General features: G+C 36.6%; 1 protein-coding gene and 1 pseudogene across 5 annotated transcripts in view; both read right to left on the reverse strand.

The window, feature by feature from the left end:
* The window catches only part of ZBTB44 (zinc finger and BTB domain containing 44), a 91,619-nt gene that overhangs the window by 62,527 nt on the left and 5,547 nt on the right, over positions 1–23,545 (reverse strand). The window lies entirely within an intron of this gene.
* Positions 11,955–12,547, reverse strand: LOC308492422 (high mobility group protein B2-like; annotated as a pseudogene). The gene has a single exon. The product of its transcript is annotated as a high mobility group protein B2-like (transcript).

Consider the following 23,545-nt stretch of genomic DNA (forward strand, 5'->3'; position numbering starts at 1 on the left):
CCCTCGTATGATTACTACTCAAGATTTTCTATTTCATCATGATTCAGTCTGGGGAGATGTTTCTAGGAATCTATCCATTTCTAAGTTGTCCAATTTGTTGGTGTATTGTTGTTCATAAAGGCCTCTTACAATTCTTTGTATTTCTGTGGAATCAGTTGTAACTACTTATATGATTTTATTTTTTTAATCTTCTTTCTTCTTGGTGAGTCTAAAGGTTTGTCAACTTTGCTTATGTTTTCAAAGAATGAGCTCTAAGTTTCATTTATCTTTTCTATTGTTTTTCTGTCCTTCATTTATTTTTGCTCTGATCTTTATTTCCTTCCTTCTACTAACTTTGGGCTTCGTTTGTCCTTCTTTTGACAGTTCCATTAGGTGTAACGTTAGACTGAGATTTTTCTTGTTTCTTAAAGTAGGTCTGTATCGTTATGAACTTCCTTCATAGACCTGCTATTGCTGCATCCCATAGATGTTGGAATGTTGTATGTCCATTTTCATTTGTTTCAAGGTATTTTTTGATTTCTCCTTTGATTTTGTGGCTGATCCATTGGTTGTTCAGGAGTATGTTGTTTAATCTTCACGTTTTCTTCTTGTAATTGATTTCTAGTTTCATACCATTATGGTCAGAAAAGATGCTTGATATGATTTCAATCTTCTTAAATTTATTAACATTTGTTTTGTGGCCTAATATGTGATCTATCCTGGAAAATGTTCCCATGTGTTGTTTTTTGAATGAAATGTTCTTCTCTATATAACTATTAAGTCCATACAGTCAAATGTGTCATGTAAGGCCAATGTTCCCTTACCGATTTTCTGTTTGCATGATCTATCCATTAATGTAAGTGGGGTATTAAAGTCTATTATCTTTATGCTATTTCTCTCTTCAGGTCTGTTAATGTTGGCTTTATACTATATTTAGGTTTTCCTATTTGAGAAAATAGACATTTACAAATGTTATACCATGTTGTTGGACCCCTTTTTATCATTATGTAATGTCCTTTGTCTTTCACTAGTTTTTTTTAAAGTCTATTTTGTCTGATATAAATATAGCTACAACTCCTATTTTCCATTTCCATTTGTTTGGATTATCTTTTTGCATCCCTTTACTTTCACTCTGTGTATCCTTAGATCTAAAGTGAATCTCTTGTAGGCAACGTATAGATGGGTCTTCTTTCTTTTAAAATTACTGTAAGTCTTTTAATTGGATAATTCAGTCTATACACATTTAAGTAACTACTGATAGGTATTAACTTGACACTATGTTAACTATTTTTTTGGCTATTTTTCTAGTTTCTTGTTGTTCCTTACTTCGCTCGCTATCTGCCCTCATGGTTTGATGACTTTCTTTAGTGTTATGTTTATACTCTTTTTGCTTTGTAGTTTCCATGAGGTTCACGTATAACATATACATAGATACATATACATATGTGTGTGTATATACACACATACATATACAAAAAAACACACATCAGTCTTTTTAAGTTGATAGTTTAAGTTTGAATGCATTCTAAAAACTATATTTTTACTTCCTCTTCTGTTTTAAATGTCATATTTTACACCATTTTGTGTATGCCTTAACTAGTTATTATAATTAATTTTATTACAGTACGTGACACATAATGAAATTTCTATCAATGATGGACCTCAGAGACAATGGTAGTTTCATAAGATTATAATGGAGCTGAAAAATTCCTATTGCCTAGTGATACTGCAGCCATCGTAACATTGTAGTGCAACACATTACTCATGTTTGTGGTGATGCTGGTGTAAACAAACCTACTGTACTACCAGTCATATAAAAGTATAGCACATACAATTACAGTAGCAGGAATACCATCCAGGTTTGCAAACGTATACTCGGCGATGTTTGTACAATGACGAAATTGCCTAATGACTCATTTCTCATAACTTATTCCTGTTATTAAGTGGTGCATGACTGTACTTTTATCTTTTAACCTCCACAGTAGTTTTATAGATGGCAAATCCACTACCTTTACTATTTTTTTGTCTTTACCAGTGAGCTTTTTACTTTCATGTTTTCTTGTTACTAGTGCCTTTTCTTTTCAGCTTAAAGAAGTCCCTTTAATATTTTCTATAAGGCCGGTTTAATGGTGATGAACTCCTTTAGCTTTTGCTTATCTGAAAAACTATCTCTCCTTCAATTCTGAATGATAACCTTACTGGGTAGACTATTCTTGGTCGTAAGCTTTCATATTTCAGTACTTTGATTAAATCATGCTACAGCCTTCTAGACTGAAACATTTCTGCTGAAAAATCAGCTTATTGTCTTATGGAGGCAAGTCCTTTGTATGTAATAAGTTGTTTTTCTCTTGCTACTTTTAAGATTCTTTAACTTTTGACCTTTTAATTATAATCTGTTTTGGTGTGGATCTCTTTGGGTTCATCTTATTTGGAAATCTCTGTACTTCCTGGACCCGGTTAGGTGCAGGTTAGGGAAGTTTTCAGCCATTGTTTCTTCAAATAGGTTTTCTGCCCTTCTCTCTCTCTTCTCCTGAGATCCTGTAATAAGAATATTATTCTATTTACTGTTGTCCCATAGGTCCCTTCATCTATTTGCACTTTTTTAGCATTTTTTTTTTTTCTTTTTGCTGCTCTGTTTGGGTGAGTTCCACTACCCTCTCTTCCAGGTCACTGATCCGTTCTGGTGCTTCATCTCGTCCGCTACTGTAGTGTATTTTTAGTTCAGTTATTGTAGTCTTCAACTTTGTGGCTTCTATCTAATAATTTCTTATATTTTTCTCTCTTTGTTGAAGTTCTCACTTAGTTCATCCATTCTACCGAGTTCAGTGAGCATCTTTATGACTTATTTTGAACTCTTTATTAGGTAAATTAGTTATCTCCGTTTCATTAAGGTTTTTTTCTGGGATTTTATCTTATTTGGAACACATTCCTTTGTTACATCATTATACTTATCTCCCTGTTTTTGCTTCTATGTATTTGGTGAGACAACTATCTCTCAAAGAAGTGGCCTTGTGTAGGCAATGAACCTTGTTGTTCAACTTTGTCCTAGCTCTAGTCTGGCTCTAGAACCTTTCTGATGTCTAAGTAGCCTGATTTATCCTTGATAGGTTGCCACCAGAGCCAAGTGCTCAAGGGGCATCCTGTTTGGACTGTGTATCCAGCTGTTAATGTTGTGCCAAGCTGTCAGTGTTTCAAAGGGAGGGATCGCACTCAGCAATTAGACTGAGGCTGAATGGAAGCCAAATCCTCAGGAAGCATCCTTTAAAGTATGCAAACTTACACAGTCCTCTGGGACTGTAGTCATAATCTCTGCTGATCTCTAGGCCAGCATATCTGAAGTTACAAAATGGGGGACAGTTACAAAAATGGGGGATCCAGACAAGTGTATAATCTCCTTTCTAGGCGGTTCCACCAAGTTGTGTGGCCAAGGGAGAATGCAAAGATGATGCCCTTTGGCCTACATTCCCTGACAGGTCCTCCATAGCCCTAGCTGTACGGTGGACATGAAACCTTCCTTCAGGCTGAAGCTCCAAAATAATGTGCTTTTTTTCACATGTAGACTGGGGTTGAGTTTCAGTCTGCTGTCTGTGCTGTACCCTAGGGTGGTATCTTGTCTCTCTGATTTGTTTCAGTTATGTTGGAGCCCAGCACTGAGGCCCTCCTGGCCACCAGAGCCAAGTGCTCAAGGGGCATCCTGTTTGGACTGTGTATACCCACTAACTTCAGTGGGCTCAATAGGGAGCCCAGAGCCAGGGTAAGTCTGCTGGCCCTAGCAAGATAGAAGACGTTCAAAATGGCATCTATCAGTGTCAGTGCTACCGTGTTTCCCCCAAAATAAGACCTAGCCAGACAATTAGCTCTAATGCGTCTTTTGGAGCAAAAATTAATATAGGACCCAGTCTTCTTATACTATAAGACCAGGATATGACATATGATATATGATGCAATATATAGTATAATACAATACCAGATCTTATATTAATTTTTGCTCCAAAAGATGCATTAGAGCTGATTGTCTGGCTAGGTCTTACTTTTGGGGAAACATGGTAACAAGGTGGAGTGAAAGCACAAAAATGGTGCCCACCAGCATCTCCATCCCTGGAGAAAGACCCAACATACTCCTATGCCTTCAGCAGATGCTTTAAGATTAGCTAATGAATCTCCTTCATGTATGATCTAGACGCTTTCAAACTTTTGCTTTTGTCCTGTGTTGTGGGATAAATGAGTCTGAGCATGAGCCCATCAAGAGCAGACTTTCCATTCCCCACAGGCTTTTGGGTATCCTGGATGTAAGCTCTGCTGGTTTTCAAAGCCAGGTGTTTTGTGGGCTCATATCTCTGGTGCAGGTTCCAAGAATTGGGGTGCCTAATGCAGCACACAAATCCCAAACTCCTTAGGGAGAAGCTCTATATTTTTGAGATTCCCTCCCAACTGTGGGTGACGGGGGTAGGATTTTTGCGAGACTATGTCTCTGCCTCTCTTACTAGTCTCAATGTGGTCCTTTCATTTTTTGTTGTGGAAGCTGTTCAGCTAGTTTTCAGGTTTCACAGGAAGTTGATTCATATGTAGCTCTATATTATGTATTTCCATGGGAGAAGGTGAGTTCAGAATCTTCTTATGCTGCCATCTTGAATCCATCCAGTGAGCATTTTCTAATCTATATATCATTTTAATTTCTTTAACAATTTTTCCAATTTTTGAGTCATATTTTCAATGGTTGCTCACAAGTTTACCATATAAATCTTAACATCACAATCAGCTTCTGACTTTTACTAGCTTAACATTAGTGATATATAGGAACATTACTCCTATATAGCTCTAATCCTTCCCCTTTTTATTATATGTATACTGTGTATATTGTTAAAAACACAGTAACACATTGTTATAATTATTACTTTACCATCAGTAATAATTCATGTAGCCCAATACAGCTTTGCTCCTACCTACGGTGTTTGTGGTGTGACTGGCATATTATACATCCATTACATGTCTGTATATTATAGGTTCCACATTACATGATACACATATTTTATAAGTTGCTTTTAAAATCAGTGAGGAGAAAGGTGGAAATACTAATTTCTATTATTTTGCATAATTACATATTTACCTATACCAGTGTTCTTTTTTGTATGTGTACATTTGAATTACCATCTGGGAGTCATCTGCTTCCAGTCTTAAAAACTTCCTGTAGTTATTTCTTTCTTGTAAGGTGGGTCTGACAGCAAGAAATTCACTTTTTGTTTATATGGGAAAGTATTTTGCTTTCATTTTAGAAAGAGGATTCTTGCTTGACAGTTTTTCTTTGAGCACTTTGACTATGTTATCCCACTGCTTTCTGGCCTCCCCTATTTCTAATAAGAAGTCAGCTGTTAATCTCATGGGGGAGGGGTGCTCCATGGTAAGTGATGAGTTGTTTTTCTGCTTACAAAGTTTTCTCCTAGTCTTTAACTTTCAGCATTTTTACCATGATGTGTATGTTTGTAGATCTCTTTGTATTTTTCTTACTTGGAATTCATAGAGCTTCCTGGATGTGTAGGTTATTATTTTTCAAGAAATTTGGGGCATTTCCTGCCATTATTTTTTTCTACTCCTACCTCTTCTCTTTCTAGTACAGTGGCACCTTGGTTTTCGAACATAATCCATTCCGGAAGACCGAGTTCTGAAACATTTGAAAATCGAGGCACGTTTCCCTATAGAAAGTAATGCAAAATGGTTTAATCCATTTTACACCTTTAAAATCAACCCCTAAAAATGCAAATTTAGCATGAATTTTACTATCTAATGATACCATAGATACATAAAATTTGCGGTGTTCGTAAACTGAAATGTTCGTCAACGGACACATTCGAAAACCGAGGTACCACTGTACTCCCATTACACTTATGTTGGTTTGCTGGATGGTGACCCACATTTTTTTTTGAGACTGTTTACTTTTCTTTATCCTTTTCCCCCCCTTTCTGTTTTTTTGTTGTTGTTGTTTGCATAATCTTTATTAAGCTATGACAAAGGCTGCTAAATCTTTCTTCTGCCAGGTCAAACTTACTGTTGAGTCCCTTAAGTACATTTTTTTTTTAATTAAAGTTTATTGGGGTGACAACTGTTAGTAAAGTTACACTGGTTTCACCTTTAGTGAATTTTTTATTTCTGTTATTGACAGAAATGAAGAGAGAAATACACAAGTCCCCAATTTTATTTGGAGATTTCAACACCCCTGTCTCAGCTATCAATGGAATTGGCAGACAGAAAATTAGGAAAGATGCAGAACTAAACAACATAATCAACCAACTGGATAACACTGACATTCATAAAACATTCCACCCACTAACAGAATATACATTGTTTCCAAAGTATGTTCTCTGATTCTAATGGATTTAAACAAACAAAAAGTAAGTAACAGAAAGATAACAAAAAAATCCCCAAACACTTGGAAATTAAACAACATACTGTTAAGTAATTCATGGATCATAGAGCAAGACACAAGGGAAGTCAGGCAGTATAGTGAACTCAACAAAAACAACGTATCAAAATTTATGGGATGCAGCTAAAAATAAGTGTTTAGAATGCGCGATGCTATGATTTATAATAAACATATATTTGGTCTTCATCCCCACTTCTGGCACAGAGCTAGTAAGAAAAACCCTTGGAATTTCCTAAGTGATGACAGCAACAAAGGTGTCTCTTGCTTTGTTAATGAATTGGCTTTTAGAAGGATGGGGGCTGGCTGCCAGGAGCACCAACCATATGATTCTTAGAGCACTGAACTTTTCATTTCCAACCCCCTTGACAACCAGGGAGAGGAGAAGGACTCGAGGTGAATCACTTATGCCTATGTAATCAAGTCTCCATAAAGCCCCCAAAGGATGGGGCTTGGGGAGCCTCTGGGCAGTTCAACATGTGGAGATTTGGGGGAAAGTGTCATACTACGAGAAAACGTGACAGCTTCACGCCCTTTCCCCAAACCTTGTCCTATGCAGCTCTTCAACCTGGCTTTTTTTGAGTTATTTAGTTTTATAATAAATCAGTAATCTAGTAAGTAAAACACTTCCCTTAGTTCTATGAGCTGCTCTAATTCTAATTAAACTTCCAAGGAAGGGGTTGTAGGAACCTCCAATCTATAGCTGGTCTGTCAGAAGCATAGGTGACAAGCTGGACTTTTAATTGGCCCATGCAGTAAGAGTGAGAGGGCACAGTCTTATAGGACTAACACCTTAAATGGAGAGGCTGATGCCATCTTCAGATAATGTCAGAATTTAGTTAAATTGTGAAACACCCAGCTAGCGTCGAAGAATTGCCTGTTGGTGTGGGGACACTCCCTCCACATTAAAATTGAACACAGAACCCCCTTAGAGGGAAATTTATACCAGTAAAAGCTTATATCAGAAAATGAGTAAGGTCTCAAATCTGTAATCTAGGGTTTCTCTTTTAAGAAACTAGAAAAGAACAAAATAAAACAAAAGCAAGTAGAAGGAAGGAATTAATAAAGAGCAGAAATCAATAAAACTGAAAAAAAAAATCAATAAAACCAAATGTTTGGTCTTTAAAAAGATCGATAAAATTGATAAAGCTCTAGCAAGACTGACAAAGAAAAAGAAAAGAAACAAATTACTGATATCAGGATTGAAAAACAGGACATCAATTGCTGAAGTGTCCAAATAGGCCCAAGATGGAGTTGCTTACCCTAAGGTCCATGTCAGCAAACCGGAACTTAACTAAGTTTCTATACTCGGCTCTCCCAGAAAAGGCCTGAAGCCAACCAATCAGCACTTGCCTGCTCAGCACAAGTTACCTAACTGTGCTGCAAGACATCTCTCCATATAAGGAAAGTAACGCTATATTACCCAAACAGCAAATGCCCAGTAAAACTTCCTTGCTCCTATTCACTTTGGTCTATAAAATTCTCTCACTCTATACAACTCTTTCGGAGCTCCACTCTATGTCTAGACTGGATACTGCCAGATTCGTGAATTGCTGAATAAAGTCAACCAGATCTTGTCAAAATTTATGATTGTTTCATTTTTTTCTTTAACATAGTACAAACATAAAAAGTATGAGACTATTACAAACAACTATACCCCTAAACTTGACAACAAAGATAAAATGGGCCAATTCTTGAGATAACCACACACAAAATTCAACCAAGATGAAATAGATACCCTAAATAATCCTGTTACAGAAATTGAATTCATAATTAAAGTCCTTGTAAAGAAATCTTCAAGGCCAAGATGGTTTCACTACAGAATCCTGCCAAACACTTAAAGAAGTAACACCAACCACACAATCTTTTCCAGGAAAAAAAAGAACACTTCTTGTTTTATGAGGTCAGCAGTACTCTGATATAAAAGCCAGACAGTCAGTACAAAAAACTACAAAACAATACCCCCTATGAACACAGATGTAAAAATCCTCAACAAAATAATAACAAATCAAATTTAGCAACACAAACAATACCACAATCAAGAGGAGGGAGTTATCCTGGGGTTCAATATTAAAAACAATCCATCAATTTAATCCACCATATGCACAGTTTGAGTACGAAATACCACATAATTTCAACTGATGCAGAAAAAGCATTTAAAAAAACCCAAAACATTCCTTCATGATAAAATCTTAGCAAACTAGAAATAGAAGGGAATTTTTTCAACCTGATAAAGGACAACTACAAAAAAATCTACAAGTTGGCACATCTGCTGGTTGAAGACTACATGCTTTCCCGCTATAATCAAAAAAAAAGGCAAGGAAAAGAAACCCAAAAGGTATATATGTATCGGAAAGGAAAAAAATAACTGTTCCTACTTAGACATGATTGTCTACACCCAAGGATTCTTAAAAACAAAACAAAACGCACCTCCTAGAGCTAGTAAGTGACAGGATACAGGATGAACATGACAGTACACAAGGTCAATTATATTTTTATATAGTAGCAATGAAGAGTAAGAAATCTAAATTTAAAAAAATTCAGTATCATTATAACAACTGCAGAACAAACAAAATACTTAAATATAAATCTAACAAAACAGGTACATAACCCACATGCTGAAAGCACAAAACATGGATAAAAAGAAATTAAGGAAGACCTAAGTAAATGAAGAGGCAGGTTCACGCATTGAAGATTCAACATAGTAGAGATGTCAATTCTACTTAAATTGATGTAAAGATTTAACATAATTACAATTACAGGATTTTTTTTGTATATATAAACAAGCTGATTCTAAAATTTATACAGAAAAGCAAAGGAAGTAAAATAGACAAAACAGTTTTGAAAAAGAAAAAGTTTTATCACACTAAATTAAAGACTTACTATAAAACTACAGTAATCCAGACAGAGTGGTATTGGCCAAGGGATAGACACAGAGATGAATGGAACAGAAGAGAGTTCAAAAATATGTGCACACGAATATGGCTGATTTTTGACAAAGGTGCGAAAGCAATTCAATAGAGAAGATAGTCATTTCAATAAATGTTGCAACAATTGAGCATCCATATACAAACTACCCTCAAAACAAACAAAAAAAAAACCACCTTGACTGAAACCTCACACCTTATCCCAAAATTAACTAAAAATGGGTCATAGATCTACATGTAAAACTAAAACTATAAAACATTTGTAAGATAGGAAAAAACCTGTATGTCCAGGCAGGGGATAAAGGGTTAGGCAAAGAATTCATAGACATTAAATGAAAAGCACAATCAAAAGAAAAAAATGATAAACTGGACTTCATGAAAATTTAAAACTTTTGCTGTGTGAAAACACTACATTAAGAGAAATTATTTGCAAATCACGCACCTATCAAAGAACTTGTACCCAGAATATGTAAAAAAAACTTTTACAACTCAATGGTAAGAAAACAAACAACCCAATGAAAAGATGGGCAAGAGACTAGATTCTGGGCCAAGATGAAATACACAGTAGTACCTCGGTTTTTGAACATCTCCGTTGACGAACATTTTGGTTTACGAATGCCGTAAACCTGGGTTTTCGAACACCTTCGGAAGTCGAACATATCACGTAGCTTCCGCTGAGTGCAAGAGCCTTAGGCCTAGCTGTCAGCTGTTTTCGAACGTTTCAGAACTCGAATGGTCTTCCGGAACAGATTATATTTGAAAACTGAGGTACTACTGTACTTCTTCCTGTTCCTTCCACTTAGCAGTTAAGTACTATGTACTTTATATATAAAATAAATATAAAACAACTCTGAAAGGTGGATAAAAACTATCTAGAGACCTTAAGACCCAAGAAACAACACCCCAGCCCCTAGTAACCACACTTCTTCTATTTTGTCTCTATGAATTTTACTACTCTAGGTACCTCAAGTAGGTGGAATCACCCAATATTTATTTGTCCCTTTCTGACTGACTGGATTACTTAGCATAATTTCTTCAAGGTTCATCCATGCATCAGTATTTTTTTCTTTTTAAAAGGCTACATAAGATTCACCTATGTAGATATACACACACACACACACACACACACGTATATATATATATGATCTATTCATCTGTTGCTGGATATTCAGGTTGTTTCCACGGGTTTTCAATCCCCTATTTAACTAATAAAAGCAAGGATTATTCACAAAATCAAAGAATCTTCAGGTAGAGAGGAATGTTTGAAGTCACCGAGTTCCTCCGCCTTCTAATACATCACTTGGTAGAAGCGATCACAATCATAAAATTCTGGTATTTCGCAGTTTCATCTTGAGTATGGGTAGCTACCAATTCAAACTATTCACAGTCTCTTTTCAAGTTGGCAGTTATCAGTATTTTAATTAATTTAGCCATGACACATGACAGATGATGTTCACACGTGATACACCTCCATGGGAAAGGCCAGATTTTTTTAAAAACTGCATAAAATATAGATAAAATAGGGCCGGCCCGATGGCCCAGGTGGTTGGAGCGTCGTACTCCTCCTAATGCTGAGATCACCAGTTGGGTTCCCACAAGGGCCAGTGAGCTGCGCCCTCTACAGTTAAGATTGTGAACAACGGCTCTCCCTGGAGCTGGACTGCCATGAGCAGCCACGGGCTACCATGTGCTGCCAGGAGCAGTCGGTGGCCAGCATGAGTGGCCCGCAGCCAGTGAGAGCTGCCGTGAGCTGCTATGAGCAGCCAACCAACGACACGTCACCAACTGCCTCAGGGGGCGGGGGGGGGGGGGGGAGCGCAAAGCTCATAATACTATCAGCATGGGCCAGGGAGCTGTGCCCTACAACTAGATGGAGAAACAATGGCTTAAACCGGAGTGGGGGGAGGGAGGCGAAAGAAGGGGGAAAAAAATTAAGCTTTGACACTGAGATGAAAATCTTGATTTTTTTTCTGATTCTCTAGCCACATGTAATATTTAAAATGCAGCAACCATGTAGGTAAATTTTACATAATTACACTGTGTGTTATGTTACTGAAAATTGTTTCATTGTGTCATTCTTGCTAATAGACAATATGCACACTTTGCTTCCTCACCCTTCTCATGAGAAGTGTATTCATGGACAAAATAAAGCTGAAGTAACTGCAATAATGACAAATACTTAAGTAATTCATAATTCCTAAAACTATTAATGGTACTACACATTAGGTTGTGGCAATTAAGATATGGAAGCCCCATTTTTTAATATACATAATTTTATTACAAAATCTTTTAAAGAAACAAAATGCAATATTCTAAAAACCCCAAATTTACTATTGATACTAATTTCTCTAAGTTTGCTGTGCTACCATACACAAGAAACTAAGAAAACATTTAATATTTAGAAACATTTAACATCAGAAGCCTTAAAATCTAACTGTATGTAGCAGCCCCTCAAAAAGCTACAACCTGCATTTTTAAAAAAGTATTTTCTCTATAAAGAATCTTATCAGCTATACAAAAATCTGTAGTTTTTATACTGAAGCTAATATTGAGCCGCACTTAAATTCACATTCTTAGCAAAACAACTGCCTAAGCACAGACACACACTCTACACATCATTACAGGACAGCCATTTATTCTTCATCTTCCTCCTCCTCATCATCTTTGTCCTCTTCCTCCTTCTCATCTGGTTCCTTCTTCTTTGAGCCTGTTGGCCTGCCAGGGCCCTTCTTTCCCGCTTCACTTTTGCCCTTGGCGCGGTACGCAGCAATATCATTTTCATGTTTCTCCTTTAGCTTAGCTGCCTTCTGTTCATATGGTTGCTTATCTTTGGCTGACTGTTCAGACCACATTTCACCCAATTTTTTTGCAGTATCCCCAATGCCAGGGTGTTCACTTTTGATCTTTGGACGATGTTCAGAGCAAAACAGGAAGAAGGCAGATGGAGGCCTTTAGGAGCATTGGGATCTTTTTCCTTTCCTTTCTTATCACCTTTGGGAGGAACATAATTTTTCATCTCCCTGTCATAGCGAGCTTTGTCACTTTTTGCCATTATCTTCGAACTTTGACTTTTCCTTTGCAGACATGGTCTTCCATCTCTCTGAACATTTCTTGGAGAATTCGGCAAAACTGACGGAACAGTCTGGGTGTTCTTGTGCTCTTCCTGGCAGGTTTGCACAAAGAAAGCATACGAGGACATCTTGCCCCTCGGCTCATTGGGGTCTCCTTTACCCCTGGTGACAGATGGCGTCCGGTAGTAGCTTTTCCTCGGTGTTCCACAGAACAGGACTCCACAGGCTCTGCCTTCACTGAGCTCTGGTGTGAATTGGTTTTGGAAGCCCCATTCTTTAAGCTCTAGTTTTAACTCACAACTGATAAAGAGATAGCAATTATAAAACCTCTGGTAAGATCTGCTTCTTTGAGGACCCCGACTAAAGCTGCTCAAGAAAAGGACTTCTTATAGCAACTCTGGAAATCACCAGCCTTTGAAGATATAGACATTTATGGGAAAACATCTAGTTTTAATACAGTCAATACTATTTTAAGTGTCTCCAGAGCTACCATACATAAGCCAAACTGTGAGGTATGACTCTGGACCTGATAGTTTTCATTCTCTTATACTACAGATATTACTACTCATGCCTTGAATACTATCTTAGAGGTTAAAAGAGATAAAGGATGGAGGAAAAGATCGTAAAGAGGCATTTTTCTCCCCTCAACTAGAAAAAAACCCCTCAGAAATAGAATAAAGGAATTTGAATTTTGAAGCTGAAAGGGGTATAAGGAGATTATTTTATAGTTTAAGAAATTAAGTTTAGTTCAGGAAACATTTATCGGACTAGATGCTGTGCTAAAAAAAAACCCCGGAAAGGTTAACCAAGTCAGTAAATTAATGTAAGATGGGAGTGGAACCCAGATTACTTTATTCTTGGGAATCTACTGCTTTGTATAATAATCATACTGAAAAACAGGCCCTGGAGCCAGTATTCCTAAGTTAAAGCACTCCTGCCATTAATTTGATAATACTGTAAGAACTATTCAGTTTCCATATAGAAACAATTGTTCTTATTGAAATAAAATTTTATCTTATTACTTCTAGAACTCACAGTCAATCTGTTCAAATTAGTAATCAACTATCCTGAAAACGACAAACCATTTTTGTACAACTAAACAGACTGGAATGGGAAAAGTTATGACTCATTCCAGTAAATACTTTTGAAAATTGTCAAACTGATAGAAAGTCAGGCAAATTCTATAATAAAATGATATTTGAAAAAGACATTGCTATCAGGCCAGAATTTTACAAGCTGAGTATCAATTGTAGTACTTGCTGCAAAACAACATAGCATCACGAGAGTTTCACAGTAGATATCACTAGCCCAGGAAAAGATCAAAACTCATCAGTTTCAGTACAGTTTCTACTGAATGTGTAACACTTTCGCACCACTGTAAAGTTGAAAAATTGTTGTCAACTTCGTAAGTCAGGGACTAGCTGTATATGGAAAGCACCTGTGCATAACACATACTATATACACAAGAATGTGACACAACACTAAGTAACAGAAGAAGTATCTTTAATGACAGATCTCTGACTCTATCAATTCTGGCTGAATTCACCTCAAATCTCTAACCCCATTATTCTTCCTGAATTTCAATTCTGGGCCTCTCATGACCAGCTAGTGCTGGACAATTCCATCTAAATGTGTTTGCTATCTTTCAAATTCACCACCTGAAACCGAACTTAAATTCTTTCTCCCCAAATGATACGCCACTGCAGATTTTCTAATTCTGTTAATGATGGATGCTTTCAATTGCTCAGTCACCCAGAGCTTAAAATCTGGTACTCGTTTTTGATTCACCACCTCCCATCTTTTGTCAACACCTGGAAATCTTCCCTCAGCTATTCTCCCTTTACAAACCAATTTAGAAAAATTACTCTTCTGCTCATGAATGTTTATTCATAAATCAAAGTCATTCTCCAGAGCAAGAGAGTTAATTATGCCCACGACCAAGAGATGGTAACAATGGCCTTGCAAGGTGGTTGAGTCATTGCTCTCTAGTCTTCATTACATTGTCCTCTGCTTAGTTTTGAGGTGGTTATGGATGTTATTAAATCCAGCATAGTCAGTAAGCAAAAAATCCTAAGAATGCTAAAAGTGTAAACTTGAATACTATCTTAGAGGTTAGTCTGTGATTCACAGAAGTCTTTGATTATGTTGGAAATAAAATGCAGTTAAACATATTAATAAAGAGTAAGAAAGCATGCTGCTCCATGAATGGGATAAATCACTGAATAGTATGAATGATTCTGAAGTACCCACAGCAAATCTTGCAACATATGAAGATGCTTTGTCTACATAATTGATAATAGTCAGCAAGTAACAAGGGAAAATGATTGGTGAAATTGAAAAACTTTTGACTATGTAATTAGAGTAGCATCAACACTCGATGGCAAGATTTCAAACTCTTTATAGTCTCAGGACCCCTTGTTTATGTGAATGATATCTACTAATAATTACCGTGTCATAAGTAAAAAAAATTTAGAAATGTAAAAAAAATGATTTATTTAAATAAGCATATTACATGTTATTTTTTTTAAAAAACTACATTTTCTCAGAAAAAGTGGCACTTGATTTTTGCAAATCTCTTAAAGTATGATTTACAGCAGCCAGATCCCTCATCTGCATCTGTATTGAGTCTATTGTGATAGTACATTTCAAGTAGCCTTTGGAAAACTCCACTGAATATCGTGAGACTGAGAATGAAAATGACAAATAGTATGTTAATACTGTTATGAAAAAGTTTTGACCTTGTGGACCCTCAGAAAGGTTCCGGGGATACCCAGGCGAGTCCATATACCACACTAAACCACTGCCTTAACGTTAAATCAGGAGACAGTTAGGAAATTGTTAACAAGAACTTAAAGAAGGCTAAGCAAGGTGAATGGGCTGTTGTTTAAACTTCTGACCCGCGCCAGAAAAAGCTGGTTTCCTATCTTCAAATTTGCACATCAATGAGTAGTAAAATCCATTTGTCACTTAAGATAATCATAAAGGAGGATTGTGTACAGTGTGGGGGAAAGGTGGGGGAGGGTACCTACCTCAACAAATTTGCAATGTAGATATAATAGGTCTATTTAGGTAAAAGATAATCAAGAAAATGTTTTAAATATCTATCTGGCAAAGAGGAATAGAGCCTGCTAGGGAGCTTCAGGGGTTAGGGTTAGGTCTCCTTGCTGATAAAACAAGGCACACAAAACAAGCCAGCTATATGTGCTCATCTTTGGATTTAAGACCTAGAATTGTGATCATAAGGAAAGCCAGTTTAAGTATGGCAAAGAAAAAAGTTCAGCACTTAGGTCCCTGATGATGTCAATGAATTGCTAACAATCAAGTCTGAAGTTGCCTCACTCCAGGATTCCTTGTTTTTTGTTTAAAATGATAAATGTCCTTGGCATTTAAGCCACTTAATTCAAGATTTTCTGATACATAAAATGAGTATCCACACACAGAAATCCCATAGGTAGGTACTTCGGCAGGTCCAAATGAAGTCATCATCATTTCTCACAAATGCTATTTTCTTTTATGATACCACCATTCCAAAAAGTAGAAAACCTGAGAGTTATCTTTGACTTCTGTGGTAGACTTAAAAGGTCACTCCCCCCAAATATGTCCATGTCTTAATCTCTGGAATTTGAGAATGTTACCTTTATGGCAAAGACTTTGCAGGTGTGATTAAGTATCTTGGGACAGGGAGATTAGCCTGGATTATCCAAGTGGGCTCTAAAGAGCATCCTTATAAGAGGCAGAGGAGATGACACACCTATCAGAGGTGATGAAAAGACGGGGCAGAAATCAGAGTAATGTCGCCACAACCCACAGAATGCCTGTAGCCACCAGAAACTGGGAGAGGCAAGGAATGGATTTTCCCCTAGAGCTTTTGGATGGAGTAGTTATCTGTCAATACCTTGATTTCAACGCAGTGATACTAATTTTGAACTTTTGTGCTCCAGAACTATGAGAATAAATTTGTTGTTTTCAGCCATCTAGTTTATGATGATTTATTATAAAAGCCACAGGAAACTAATACAACTTCTATCTTTCCCTTTTCCTCCCAACACAGACTTGGATACCAAGACCTTTCTCAGATCCATTCTTTCTTTTCTCCTTTAGCCACTGCCTACGATTACTTAAATAGCATCCTGACTGGTCTCCTTGCCTTTAGTGTCACCAGCCTTGAATAAACCCTCCATTATTCAAATACCCTCTAAAATACAACAATCTGAATCCAGCACTTATTACCTCATGCCTTCGTTGTCACACTGAACAACTCTTAATAACATTTTGTTCTTTTCAACACGTTTGTATACAATTGATACCAAGTTCAATATATAAAACCCTTGAAATCCTCCCATTACATTGATAAAGAAATTGAAGTTCAGAGAATAAATGACTCATTCAAGGTCATAGCGCTAGTAAACAGCAATTTACATACTGATGCTAAGCTTTCTTGCCATGTACCTCATATTCTCTCAGCTCTTTTACATCTTTAGATGCCTTAGGCTGCTACCTTTTCCTTAGTCTGCAATATTAATTATTAACTCCAAATTGATTTTGACTTACTCTTTGAATACACCATATGGATTTACATTTCCCTACTTCTGGTCTCTTTTTGGAACTCCCCTCCTTATTGCTCTGAACAGTCAGATACTTCTCTGCTTTGTTCTTCCTTCCACCCTACATGTCAGCAATACCTTCCATCTGTATGTCACTTTTCAGATTACAATGTGTTTTTAAATACATTTTCTTTGGATTTTAAAAACCTTATGAAGTAGATGAGGAAAGTTTAAAGATCAAGGAACATAAAGATTAGAGAAAATAAGTGGCCTAGTAGGGGCTCAAAATCAGGAACTCTGACTTTATTTAAATCCTGTCCTCTTTTTATTATTAACCTATGCTGCTTGTCCCTTCACTGAACTCCTGTAGTATCTGTCATGACAACTGACCTGGCATTTGATATAGCACCAACAGGTTTACCAGAGTGTATGTCCTGTGTCTCCAAGGATAATTCCAACATATTTTGGAATCTATCATATCTGTGTTAAGAATCATTTGAATGAAGGGTGGCCAGGTGGCTCAGTTGGTTAGAGCACGAGCTCTGAAAAACAAGGTTGCCGGTTCGATTCCCACGTGGGCCAATGAGCTGTGCCATCCACAACCAACTACATTGAAGACAAGCTGCCACTGAGCTTCCGGAGGGGCGGTCGGATGGCACCGCGGTTTAGAGCGCCAGCTCTCAACAACAAGGTTGCCGGTTCAATTCCCACATGGACGGTGGGCTGCGCCCCCTGCAACTAAAGATTCAAAACGGCAACTGGATTTGGAGCTGAGCTGCGCCCTCCACAACTTGATTGAAAGTCAACAACTTGGAGCTGATGGGCCCTGGAGGAACACACTGTTCCCCAATAAAATTTATTTTAAAAAATCATTTGAATGCTTCAGATAAAACTGATGCACAATAAACTGCATATGTTTAAAATGCACAATTTGATCAGTTTTGACATATATCATCACCACAATCAAGATAAGGAACATTTCCATGACCCCTATAAGTTTCATGCCTCTTTGCGAGTCTCTCCCTCCTGCCCCTCCCCCAGCAGCCACTGGTTTGCTTTCTATTTTACATAAGGTTCATTTTCTAGAATTTTATATAAATGGAATCAGACAATATATACTTTCTTACTGATCTATTTCACTGGATATAATTATTTTTGAGATTCATCCATGTTGTTAGGCTCAAGAATTTTTATTTTTTATTTTTATTGGGGAAGGGGAATAGGACTTTATTGGGGAACAGTGTGTGCTTCCAGGACTTTTTTCCAAGTCAAGTTGTTGTCCTTTCAATCTTAGTTGTGGAGGGTGCCGTTCAGCTTCAAGTCGCTGTCCTTTCAGTCTTAGTTGTAGGGGGGGCGCAGCTCAGCTCCAAATCCAGTTGCCGTTTTCTAGTTGCAGGGGGCACAGCCCACCATCCCCTGCGGGAGTTGAACTGGCTTCCTTGTGGTTGAGAGGATGCATTCTAACCAACTGAGCCATCCGGGAGCTCAGCGGCAACTCAGCTTAACGTGCTGTGTTCAATTTTAGTTGCAGGGGGCGCTGCCCACCATCCCTTGCAGGACTTGAGGAATTGAACTGGCAACCTTGTGGTTGAGAGCCCACTGGCCCATGTGGGAATCAAACCGGCAGCCTTCGGAGTTAGGAGCACGGAGCTCTAACCGCCTGAGCCACCGGGCCGGCCCCAGGCTCAAGAATTTTTTGTTCCTTCATATTATTAAATACTATTCCATTGTATGGGTGTACCATAATGTTTACCATTTAACTGTTGATAGACTTTTAGGGTGTTTCCAGTTTGGGGCTATTATCAATAAAGGTGCTGTGAACATGTGTGTACAGGTCTTTCTGTGGCCACACCAGCAGAGGTTCTTAATCATTGCTGTTTCCACACCACTTACAACATGTGTTATAATAAGCAGTAATACTGCTTATTACAGGGCAGTAATTCTCAACTGAGCATCCCTTTATGGCCACAAAAAGATCACTGTTCTATTCCTCATGGAGTATTTTATGTAAAACAGGTGATCAATCAGTCGTTTACAGACCTTGCCTTCTATAGATCCACATGCTACTTGAGGGAAGAGGCTGAGCCTGTGCGTATTCTGTAACTGCCCAACACAGAGGGCATTTTTAAAATGTTGAATAAATGTTTGTGGTTTATGGTGTTTGTTTTTGGAATACGCATATTCCTTTATGTTTAATCACATTAATAAAAGTATAACAGCAAATGATGAACAAAATAGAACCTGAGAAATATTTTTAAAGAATTTAACATATATAACACATGAAAACGTTTTATAGAAAACTTGTTAATATAGATGGTTTAAGAATGGAAGAGCCCTAACTCAAAGTAAAAACTTCAGTCTAAACTTACATAGAAAATTTGAGTGAACCAGTGAAAATGACAACTCTACTTACTTTTCCAGAAAGTTACTGTTAAAATATGAAGTTTTTCACTATTTTCTTTACAAATATTACATACAGTACCTCATATTTTAAGTTTTGTTCCAAAAAAGCATTATCATTCTGTTGTCAATATAAGCAAGAACAAATATCTATACTTTTTCATGAAAGGAACCACATTTTATAATGAATTCACGTAAGTACTCATATTTGAGAACATGCTTTTACTTACTTTGAACACTAACAAAAGTGTATGTGATCTTTATTTGATGATCGTTTATTTCCCAAGGATCTTCCTTAAATGTTTGTTAAGTTTTCAGGAAGAATTGCAAATGGGTTACTGTATCTGAGTTATAAAAAAGTCATTTAACTTTAATTATTTTTAAATTTCTTAATTACAGTTGACATTCAATATTATTTTACAGTAGTTTCGGAGGGTATCACAGTGGTTAGACATTCATATTCATTTAACTTTCATAACTTTTTTTTTATCATTTTACTACATAAAGAAGTCCTTTCTATTTTAGAGCTTTGAGAAAGAGAGACTGAAATTTACCTGGAGTTAAACAATAACTCAAATCAATAACATTAAACTATTAGAATTTCCTCCCATTGCTTTAAATATACACATATATGTATATATGGGTGTGTACGTATGTATGTATATATACACATATATACCAGGGGTGCCAAAAAATGCACACATTTAAAGAGACATTAACACTTTGGTCAACGTTGCTCAAGCAGTAGTTCTCCATAATCAGAAGTGTCTGGACGCTGATGGGAACCACTTTGAGCACCTCTGGTAATTACAGTAGTCAAATGTGACCTGTATTTATCTTTTGTTATCGGTATACATTTTTTTGGCACCCTCTGTATATGTGCGTGTGCGTGCACACACATAGAAAAGTAAAAAAAAATCAATGGCCTCCCACCACACACCCTACCACCTCACACTCATTAAAAGGGCTACTATAAAAAAAAAACACGTAACAAGGATGTGGATAAATGAAACCCTTGAGGGAAATTGTAAGTGTAGAAACTATGGAAAACAGTATGCTGGTTCTTCACAAAATTAAAAATAGAATTACCATATGATCTAGCAATTCTACTTCTGGGTATGTATCCTAAAGTATTGAAAGTGAGCACACGAACGTCTATTTGTACACAAATGTTCATCAGAGCATTATTCACAATAGAGAAAATGTGTTATATACAGACAGAGAATATTATTCAGCCTTTTAAAAGAAGTAAATTCTGATATGTGCTACCATATCAATCTTGAGAACATTATGTTAAGTGAACTAAACCAGACACAAAAAGACAATTATTATCTGATTCCAATTATATGAAGTCTCTAGAGTAGTCATATTCATAGAGACAGAAAGTAGAAGGGTGGTTGCCAGGGGCAGGGGGCAGAGGGGAATGAGTTTTTGTTTAATAGGTATAGTTACAATTTTACAAGATGAAGAGTTCTGGAAATGAATGGTGGTGATGAATGAAAGAAAGCAAACAGCTAAGGAAAAAGTAAAACCCAGAAAGTCAACATGTAAAAATGTACTTTATGCCACTGAACTGTACACTTAAAAAATGGTTATGGTGCTAATTTTTTAATGTGTATTTCACTACAATTAAAAAAAAGTTAATGGCCTAGTCTTCTACCTTAAGAAGCTAGAAAAAGTGCAAGACAAACCCAAAACAAATAGAAGGAAATAAAGTACAAACATAAATTAAATGGAAAACAGAGAAGCCACAGAAAAAAATTAAAGCCAAAACTTGATTCTCTGAACAGACAAGCAAAATTGATAAACCTTTAGCTAGACTGATCAAGGAAAAAAAAGAGAAAAAAAGGGGTGGAGCAGCAGGAAAAAAAAAACAGGGAAAGAAATATACATGTACAGGACGGTAGAATTATTTCAAAAAGTGGCTGACAGTGTCAAATGCTATTGAAAGGTCAAATAAGATATGGACCAAAGTCTATTCAATTTAGCCACAAAGAGTCACTGATGACCTTATAATAGCACATAAGGAAGAGATAACAGTCAGATGCTAGATTGGGATAGACAAAGATAAAGAGTGTACAGAAATGAGGAAGTGAAAATTTTGAGTATAGACAATTCAGTCTTAAGAAGTTTAGTTCTAAAGACAGAGCAAGGGGTTAGCTGGAGGGAAATAAGAGCTCAAGGGAGGATACTGGTATTTTTATACAATGGGAGAAACTAGACAATTTTCCCCCCAGATATGTCTTGTTTTTTTAATTGTGGTAAAATATAAGAGAATGTTTTGATTATTGTTGGAAAAAGATGCAGAGAAGAAAAAGTTAAAAAAACAGGAAAAGGTGATAGCAGATAATATAAGGTCTCTGGATAGGTAGAAAGGAACTGGATTCACTGCATGAGTGAAAGAATTAGCCTTAAACAGGAGACTCAGTGATAGAAAAACAGCAAAGAAAGGGTGTAGTTACAGTTAAGTTTATAGATGGGTGGTAAGAAGCAGTACAAGTTTTTGTCTGACAGCTATGGCTTTCATTTCTCTTTGAAGTTATAGGCAGAAGTAGACTTGAAAAGAAGGCAGAATTTTGAGGAAAATAAAACATGAGAAATCTGTGTGGAGACAAGAAAAAGAAGGACGGCTAGGAGGCACTGAAAAACCCAATTGGAGACCACAAATTGGAAAATCCAATCGGAGACCACAAATTTGTAGTGGCAATATTCTATGGCTTTTGAGTCGTATCTCAATAAACTGTCAAAAAATAATCAATGGCTTTGAATCAGTTTCTAAAAAATGAACTACAATAATCATTAGCGAATAGTTAATACTTACATAGTACTTAGTATGTACCAGGCATTTTTTAAAAGTACTTTTTACATATTAATTTAATTTTCACACAACCTTTTGAGACAGGTACTACTTGGTATCTTAATTTACCAGTAAGAAAAATGAAGCACAGAGAAGTTAAGGAACCCAAAGCCACAAAATTAGTAAGCATCAGAGTCAAGATATGAATCCAGGTGGTTGTTCAGTTTGTGCTCGTAACAGTATGCGTACCTCTCAAAGTAAAGCTGAGTAAACCTACTTGAAGAAAATAGAAAGAAATGAGGAAGAAACAATACCAGGTGGGCCAAAAAACAGAGAGAGGCAGTGATTCCTGTAAATAGAATTCTCATAGAAGTATGGTTTGTATAGTTTTATACTACATGTAAAAGGCACCAAAGATAAAAGAAACTGTCCTCATACAGTAATGGAAAGCCACAAAAAGGAAATGAGCAGTGTTGAAAGATCCAGAGCAGAAAGAAAGAAAGCAAACAGCCAAGGAAAAAGTAAAACCCTGAGTCAACATGTAAAAAGGGGTAAAAGTGGAAGAAGACACATATACACACACCGGTAAATACCAGTAAAAGAGAAAAATGAAGTAGAAGTCAAGCAAGTATGACTGAGTCTCTGAAAACTCTTACATTTTATTTTCTTTGTTTGGACCAAAGATTTTACTAATTTTATCAAAGAGCATAAATAAAATATTTAATAGAATAGTAATGAACAAACTTGCTTGCTAAGAGTAGGCTAGGAATCAGATTCTTAGCAGATTAAGAACTGAATTAAGAACAAATCATTTAAAAAAGGGTTTATCTAAAGTTGCTTCTGAAGCCAGAGGGAAGTAGGTTCCACAAAATCCTGATTCCAGAGTTTCATAGTCTCAGTTATATGCTATCCCAAGATGTTTGTAGTTATGCTGAATGCATTAAAAACTATCAAAACCAAAATAGAAAATCACGTCAACATAAAGAAATATACCATTACTACAGTACTTGTAGAAGGATAGCAATATAGAAAGAATATTGAAATCGCAAACTGGGTATCAAACATTTGTAGTTTTAAGGTTTTTAAAAAGCTATGAAAGAAAATTATTAAAATGGAAGAACATTCGATGTGGACCAAGGAAGATGTTCTCCAAGAAGAGCTCACTCTTCTTAAAGGATTACTAATTAAGTGAAACATTAATAAGTTTCATCTACCAATATTCACTCTTATAAGACAAAATTATTAATGTGAAAGATGACAACATAAGTCAGGGATTTACTCCAGGACCAGCTATGTAAAAATGTGCTGGCTAAGGTCACTTGGCACTAATAATAATGTTAGTGAAGAAATTAATGTAATACTCAATGTGCCCTTCAAGCAGGAGTGTAATACAAACCCAATGTATGTATGTA

This window comes from Rhinolophus hipposideros (assembly GCF_964194185.1).
Source record: "Rhinolophus hipposideros genome assembly, chromosome: 24".
NCBI lineage: Eukaryota > Metazoa > Chordata > Mammalia > Chiroptera > Rhinolophidae > Rhinolophus > Rhinolophus hipposideros.